This window comes from Sceloporus occidentalis, unplaced genomic scaffold (genome assembly GCF_023333645.1).
Source record: "Sceloporus occidentalis isolate IW3139 unplaced genomic scaffold, rSceOcc1.0.p SCAF_4, whole genome shotgun sequence".
NCBI classification, from domain to species: Eukaryota; Metazoa; Chordata; class Lepidosauria; order Squamata; family Phrynosomatidae; genus Sceloporus; species Sceloporus occidentalis.
In genome coordinates this window covers 178,086,254-178,094,886 of record NW_028316984.1, presented here as the reverse complement: position 1 = coordinate 178,094,886, position 8,633 = coordinate 178,086,254, and positions in this window count along the sequence as shown.

Sequence of the window (8,633 nt, the reverse complement as noted above, 5' to 3'; positions counted from 1 at the left end):
ATGGCATGATGCCAGATTAGGGGCAGAATTGGGGCATGTGGTCACCATCTCCCCAAGCTAGGATACCAGCTCTTTTTGCCAGTCTATTCAGCCCCATAGTGTTTCTAAAAAGAATGTCTTTTTAAGTTTACCTTATGTAAAAATGCTAAGTGTAGTGAAGGAGATGACAGAAAGGGACAAAGTGGAGTTGAATGAATGACAGCTCTTCCTTCTAATATACATGAAGCCAAATCATGATTTGGTCAACATATATTGTGAAATTCTTGATGCTTTATATTTTGGAAAAAATGAAGATTCCATATTATTCACTAGGAAAAAAGGAAAGAAAAATATATTATTGCTGAGCTGGAAAACTGATTCTATCTTTCAAAGGGTTACTTTTAAATATAATCTTTTTATCACATGGTGATGCATTTATATTTATATGTGTTGATATTAGAAGTAAATTACAGTCGGCCCTACATATCCAAAGATTTTTTAATCTGCAGATTCAACTATCCATGGCATGAAAATATCCCAAACATTTATAAATTCCAAAAGCCAAATCTTGATGTTGTTATTTCATATAAGGGACACCAGTTTACTATGCTATTGTATATAATGTGACTTGAACATCCAGTGCTACATAGATTCTCTAACTCCATTTATGATATATTTGGCATTTGATGATCTCAGTTCAGACTGGGGGAGCTCTTAATTGCTTGCAAATGAAGTTTTCATGTATCCTTCAGAGAAAAACAACTGGCAGAAGGAGAGTTATTTGTCAGGACAAAGTCCAAAAAGAAGTTCACCATGGGTCTGTTTACCATCACATGCCTCCAGGTTTACAAAAACCAAAAAGAAACATGGATACAGAATGCATGGGGGAAAGATGGGTGGCACCTCAACACAGTGAAATTAACCGATATTCTCGCAGGAGCAATGTATCAGCCACACAGCTAAGGACAAGGAGAGAATAACATTTAGGAGCTCATCAAGCCAGTGACGGTCTCCCTCACACACTTCACCAGCACCACCAAAGTAAAGATGAAACAAAATGTCAATACTGCTTTCCCCAGGCTAACCCCAGCAAAATGCCCTTTTAACTCTCCTTTAGTCATAGACACATATGCACAAACCAGAAAAGATATAAGCAGTTGCATGACAAGGAATATGTGAGGAAACACCAACTGCAATGCACAATGGAAGACACTGTTCCTTCCCTTCAAGGCAGAGGTCACTGAAATCCAGAACAGTTCTTTCAAACAGCAGAAAAGTAAACTTGCCCAGAAAGGTCAGAACATCCTGACCAATTGTGTAACACTCTTGCCAGTTGATCAGGAATCTCCTTCCACAATGAATCAAGTGGAGTAGAAGAGAGTTGCTGACAGCCTCTCTCTCTCTCTCTAGTTTTACTGTTATTGCACATCAGCTATGCACATTGCAACACCAATACACTCCAACATACACTATACACTCATATCAACTATTACATAAACTATTATAAAATTGACAAATTATAAAACTATCACTCACATCCTCCATAAACCAAACATATAGTGTTTATGACTTTCTCCTCGTCAAGATGTAGATATAAATATACAGCCATCTCTCCATTTCTATGGATTCCGCACCCATGGATTTAACCGTCCATAGCCTGAAAAAAAACTTTTTTTTTTAAATTCCAAAGAGCAAATCTTGATTTTGCCATTTTATTTTTGCCCTGGTGGCACAGTGGTTAAATGCCTATACTGCAGCCATTCACTCAAAACCACTAGGTTGCGAGTTCAAGACCAGCAAAAGGGCCCAAGCTCGACTCAGGCTTGCATCCTTCCGAGGAGGGAGCTAAAATGAGTACCCAGACTGTTGGGGGCAAATTAGCTTACTTGCTAGTTAGCTTACTTGCTGTTCACCGCTATGATCTTTGGAATAGCAGTATATAAATAAAACAAATTATTATTATTATTATTATATAAATGACAACATTTTACTATGGTATTGTGTATAGTGGGACCTGAGCATCCATAGACTTTGGTATTCACAGGGAAGAAGGGTCCAGGAACCAAATTCCAGCAGATACTAAGAGCTCATTATATTAGCCGTTTCCTCCTGTGCATACAGGGTTCTGGACCTTCATGTCATATAATGGAGTACTTGAGAGCTTAGGGTCTTAATATCTTCTCTTTGTATGCCCCAAAGAAACTTTATTAATAGGTTCCTGAGTGGATATCCATAAGGGCATTTTTTTGGCAAAGTATTGTTTTATATCTATTCCAAGATGGCACATCTTGTAAAACGATTAAGAAATTCAACATGTACTTTACTAAAAGTGATTAGTAAATTCAAAAGGTACTTTAGTCTTTACATACCATATGCAGGCGTGCCACTCTTCTTTTTTATCTTGGTACTGGGGCACATTACAGACTGCCCAAAATGGGCGGTCTTGCGCCGCTGCCAGTTGCTGCTTCCGGGAACCGCAGCAGCCAAACCGCGCGGTTCCCGGGCACAGCAACAAAAATGGCGCTTCTTCCTGGGCCCCGGAAGAGGCACCACAAAGCGCGAGCCACACACTCGCAGCGCCAATTCCGGTGCACGATGTCCGGACGCTGTGCGTCCGCGACATCAAAATGGTGGTGCCCATCTGTATAGGGCGCCACCATTTTGACGCACTCATTACGCGCGAGGGGCAAGGCGCGTCAGGAAGCATCACCCCTCGCGCGTAATGACGGCACCTCAAGGGGCCCGTCTGTAACGCGCCTATGTTATGTTTGTAATTTGAATTTATTTAATATTGCTTTGTTTGTGTAATTATGTTTAATGTTTAATGATGGGTGTATTTTAGTTAAGGATTGAGGGATGGAATTTTAGTTTGTATACATTATGTACTGTTTTGGTATTTTATTTATTTGCTTAAGTAAATTGTTTATGTATTATGTATTTTTATGTAATTTTGTAAACCGCTTTGATCTTTTTGGAAAGGCAGTATATAAATAAATATTATTGTTGTTGTTGTTGTTGTTGCTCAGTTGCTATCTGGGAGCAGTTATAAGGAATGCCTGAACATTTGAGGACATTTGAAGGAACACCTAAATGCCTATGGAAGTTGATATATTGTGCAGCGACATTGCTACCTGTGATCACTTGCAAGGAATACGTAACAAGACGTTCTGTGGCTATTGTATCAGTGCACCCAGGGCCAGACTACTGAAAGAACATTTCTCCCTATATGAACCTACCCAAATCCTAGGATCATCAGGGAGAGCTTTCTTTGGCCCTACGTCCATTACATGCCCATCTGAAGAGGCCATTGGAAAAGACCTTCTCAGTAGCTGCTTCCAGGCTTTGGAATCCCCTTCCACCGGGAGTCTAGGCTAGCTCCTTCTCGGCTCTTCTTTCACTGGAATGTAAAAGCCATTTTATTTCAATAGGCAGTTAAGGATGAATTGGCTGTAGGGAGTCTTTTTTCTTGGGGGGGGGGGTTGTTGCATATTTATCTATATTGTTATGCTTTTACATGATTTTGCACTTAAACATAATGGCATTTTAATATGATACAATGTTTACTTGTGTTTTTTTCCTTTTTATCTTTTCAAGGGTTTTTACCTTTATCTTATTTTGCCTTTCTTGTAAGCCACTCTGAGCCACATGTCAGGAGAAAGGTGAAATAGAAATAAAATAAAATATACACTGGGTCCATTAATTTCTGTGGAAACACCCCATAATGAGAGTTTTCTTATTAGTTCCAGCATATTGCACTGAATTCCAATTCAAGGAGAGAGTAGCCAGTAGACCTAGGACTCAGTGTACAGAAATTATAATCCTTGGTCAATATGATTTGCAGAAATGTCTTCTGTTTAATGTTTGATAGAAAATTTCTCAACAATGCCTCAGCATATAAAGGAAAGTCCAGGGCCAGGATCTATTGTTGCTTCCACAGGGAGACACCCTGTAATGTAAGTATCATACTTATTTTTCATACATATGAGTGTAATGTAAATATTTATTTTTCATACATAAGAGTGTACTTTTTTTCTGCCATAAATATGAAAGAAGTATGCTTGCTTAGAGTGATCTAATGCTCATTTTGTTGAATAAATTATCAGCATTTCAGATTTTTCAGAGTAACCCATATCTTATTGCATTTAACCAGTTCCTTCAGATTGGTCATTTTAAGAGTGTACAACATATTTCTTTAAAAGTGTGAAATAACAGTTTCTCTTGGCTCTTTTGTAAATATAGTTGCTTCATCCATCACACCCGTATTTTGTCTCCTTTGTCTCTGGAGGTTTCTTCCCCCGTCTTTCTAATGTTCAAACTCATCCTTCTGCCTGTGTCTCAGCTAAACCTTGCTTTAGAGATCTGGAGATGGTAAGACATTGATTCCCACTTCCCAAATCCCTACATTTTTATGTAACACATCCAGAAATAATTCTATGCATCACTGCTGCTCTGTGAATGCACAAACATACTCAAATTTATAAATTCCTTCATCAGTTTGAAGGGGTGGAAACGTGGTGCTTTTTAGAAAAGGTTATATGCCATTTGTTCTGCTCTACATTTTGCCCATTGGCATGTTTAGAACTGAGGTGTGGGTTTTTTGTTTGTTTTTTAAAATCAATTTTGTGTGTTTGATAGAGTTAGTTGATTAATACATTGAGGTAATTTTCTTTCAAAATGATAAATTACTTTTAATTTCATGTGTTTGATAGAGATCCACCACCTCGTTTTAAAAGGCATTGGCCTGTTACAAACGGGCCATATAGTACGCGCTCCGCACTCACAAAATGGCGGCGGCCGTTCCACACAGCCGCCGCCATCAATACGTCATGACTGCGCCACCTCCAAACGAGGCAGCACGGTTGTGATGTATTGGGGCCGCGCCACGGCGCCTATGGCGCCCTTTGCACAACCCCGGAAGGAGCTCCGTTTTGGAGCTCCTTCCTGCTTTGCGTCACTGGGCGCAGCCTTCAGACGGCTGTGCCCAGCGACACAAGGGAGAAAGGGGCCAAGCGGCCCCTTTCTCCTCCTCCCTGCCGCAGCGGGGTGTCCTTGGGGCTTGAAGCCCCAAGGATACCCCTTTCCAGGCTGCGGGGAAGGGGCCTTTTGCTGCTTCCCCGCAGCCTGGAAAGAGGCGGATCAGGGCCTCAGCGGCTGCCGTTGTGGCAGCTGAGGCCCCAATACACTGGGGAAAGCAGCACCTACAGGCTGCCTCAAAGGGGCGGTCTGTAACGCGCCATTGTAAGTATATATTTTGAATGTAACTTGCAGGTACATTCCATTTGTGAGCCAGCATGATGGTGTGGTTTGAGCATTACTATAACTATGAAGACCAGGGTTCAAATCCCCATTCAGCTATGGAAACTCACTGGGTGGCCTTGGGCAATGTACATGCTCTCATTCTCAGAGGAAGGCAATGGCAAACCCACTCTGAACAAATCTTGCATTTTTACAAGATAAATACAATTCATATATTATTTGTTTATCCGTAATTTTAAAACTCAAATTTTCTTCTACTGAATTTCACTCTTTTCCATTGATATTCTTTGTTATTTACCAAGTTTTATTTTTGTTCACTTTAAATCCTGCTAATTTTCCAAAGATTCTAATTCCTGTTTCAGAATTTCCATACTTTTTGAGGGATTATCTAATATTATCCGCAAAGGCTTTTAATTTTATCTCTTTATTTTTAATTCTGTATTTCCCCTTATTGAATTTAACAAAACTTCCAAAACGGAAATGAAAAGCAGTGGGGACAATGGACAGCCCTGTCTTGTTCCTTTATCTATAACAAACTCTGATGTTTTTTGTCCATTTATTGTAATATGAGCTTTTGGGGATTTGTATATGTTTTTTATATTACCTAAAAATTTGTCCCCCAAAACCATTTGCTTCAGAGTTTCAAACAAAAAGGGCCATTTCACGTTGTCAAACGCCTTTTCTGTGTCAACAAAGATCAAAAGTAATTTTTTTCTTTATTTAATTTATAACAGTCTATGATTGTTCTCATATTATATCTTATTTGTCTATCTGGCAAAAATCCATTCTGATCTTCATGTATTATTGTCTTTAGTATTTTTTTTAATCTGTGTGCCAGAATCATTGCAAATATCTTATAATCGAGATTTAATAACGATATAGTTCTATAATTAGACACATCTCTTATATCTTTTCCCTCTTTAGGAATCAAAGTAATTTCGCTATATGACCATGATTTGGGCATACCTTCAGTTGGAATTTTATTTAATAATTCTTGTAATTGATCTATCAACTCCATTTTAAGCACCTTATAGAAAATGCCGTGTATCCATCTACACCTGGCGCTTTATTTTCTTTTAACTCTTGGATAGCCGATATAATTTCCATTTTTGTGATAGGTTCTTTCAATAATCCTTTTTGTTCCTTGTTTATTTTTCCAGTCTTTTTTTGTTTCAGAAACTCTGTTATTATTGAACCATAATTGTCTGGATTTTTACAGTCTTTAAATAATTTTGAATATTCTAGAAAAAATAAATGCACTATTTCTTTTTGTTTTGTAATTTTAATTCCTTTGTCTATCAGTTCTGTAATTAATCTTTTTCCTTTTCCTTTCTTAATTTATTTCCTAGCCATTTGCTAGGTTTATTAGCTTGTTCAAAATAACCTTGTTTCAATCTTTTAAATTTTTTGGCAAGTTCTTCTTCTATTACCTGTTCTTGTAATTGATTCTGTAACCTTTTTATTTCCTTCTGTACTGTCAAATCAAGAGGTTTTGTTCTCATTTCTTGTTATCTTTCTTTCAATTGCTCTTTGATTTTCTTATATTTGTCTGTTTTTATTCTTTTTAATTCTATAGCTCTTTGGATGAGAAGACCTCTTACTGTCACTTTGAATACATCCCAGATTACCTTCACAGGCATTCCCTGTGTCTTATTTTCTTGAAAGAAAAGTTTCACTTCCTTTTTTAATTTCTCAATATATTTTTTGTCCTGAAAAATAGCATTGTCAAGTCTCCATCTAGGAGCTGATTTTCTAGGCAATATTCTCAATTCTAACAAGTTGTGATCAGATAATTGTATAGGATAAATATCCATTCTATAGGCTTAGCAAAGTAATACTTTCAAGACAATGAACATATCTATCCTTGATATTGATTGGTGGACTTGAGAAAAAAAAAAGTATAGCCCTTTGAATGTGTCCAAGCATCCTTTAATGAAAAATCTCTAATGAAATCAAAAAAGTTATTTGGCAGCTTACCCTTTGGTTTTTTTTAATCTTTATTTTTCATGGATCTGTCCCTTTCTGGAATCAAAACTCCATTGAAGTCGCCTGTTAAGATTATATTATCCCAAATTTTATATTTTTCCATGGTCTTCCTTAAATTTTTAAAGAAGTTTTCTTTTTTCTCATTTGGAGTGTAAATGTTTATTAATGTTATTTTTTTTCCTAGTAAGGAGACTTCCACTATATATCATAATATATCTTCCTTCCTTATCTCTACAAATTTCTTTTGACCTGTATTTCCTGTTTATGAACGTCACTACTCCACCTTTTTTCTTATCTGTAGCTGCATAGAATAACTGGCCCAGTTTTCGGTTTTTAATATATTTTATTTCTTTTTCTTTTATTTTTGTTTCTTGTAGACATATGAAATCAAAGTTTTCTTTTTCTAAAATATGATATATCTGATTTCTCTTAAATTTATTGTTTAAACCTTTTACATTCCACGTTCCTATTTCACAATACATTGTCTTCCTAATTTTAGGTACTAGTTGTGGTTACTTCTTTTCCCCTCTACCCGACCTTTTCGATATTTTTGCTAGATCACTTTTACCTTTGTGCTTCCTTCCTCTCTTTCTATGGGCTTTTTAATATTCCTCTTCCACTTCCTCCCCCGAATCTCATTCAGATTGTTCTTCTTCTTTAGACTCTCCTTCTGATTCTCCTAGCTCCTCATTATCACTATTTTGTTCTTTTAAATCTTTTCTATCTTTTAAATTTTTTTCCCTTAGTTTGATTTTGGTCATCCACTTTTTCTGGATTGTTTTTTTTAAAGAGAAGCCCATAGGGCTTGTATTTTGATTTTGGTCTTTTTTCTTCCCTGTAAACTGTTCTTCATTCTCCTTGACCTGCTCCTCCGAAAAGTCATTTGCTTTTTTCTATGTGTTTATTACAAATTTCTTTTTCCCTGTTGTAAACACTATCCCTTCAGGTTTCCCCCATCTACATCTAATATCTTTTAGTTAATCTCTCCAGCCAGCCCTTCAGCTCCAATAGCATCTTGGCAGCAGAGAGAGAGGGAGGAGGCTCTTGCCATGCCCACCCAGCACCATCTACAGCAGCAGTATCAGCGGCAAGGAGCCAAGGCAAGGCTATAAGAGATGTTTTTTAAAACGCTGTAGCTATAATTGTACCAAACCACTTTTGAAGATCATGCAGTTTTAACAAATTACTTTTTTAAAAGCACCTTTCCAAGCTCTGAGCAAAAGATAGCAGGATACAGCTTGTTAGATCCTAACTAGCTCAAGATAAACAACATTAGAGGGATGGTTGCTCTTAAGTTGATGGCCCTTTTCAAATATACAAAATTAAATAAAATCTGTTTTTTTAGGGGAGGAACTGTGACTTTGGCACTTCCTTCCTTTTCACCTTTCTGTGGAAAGTGCTATCACACTGTT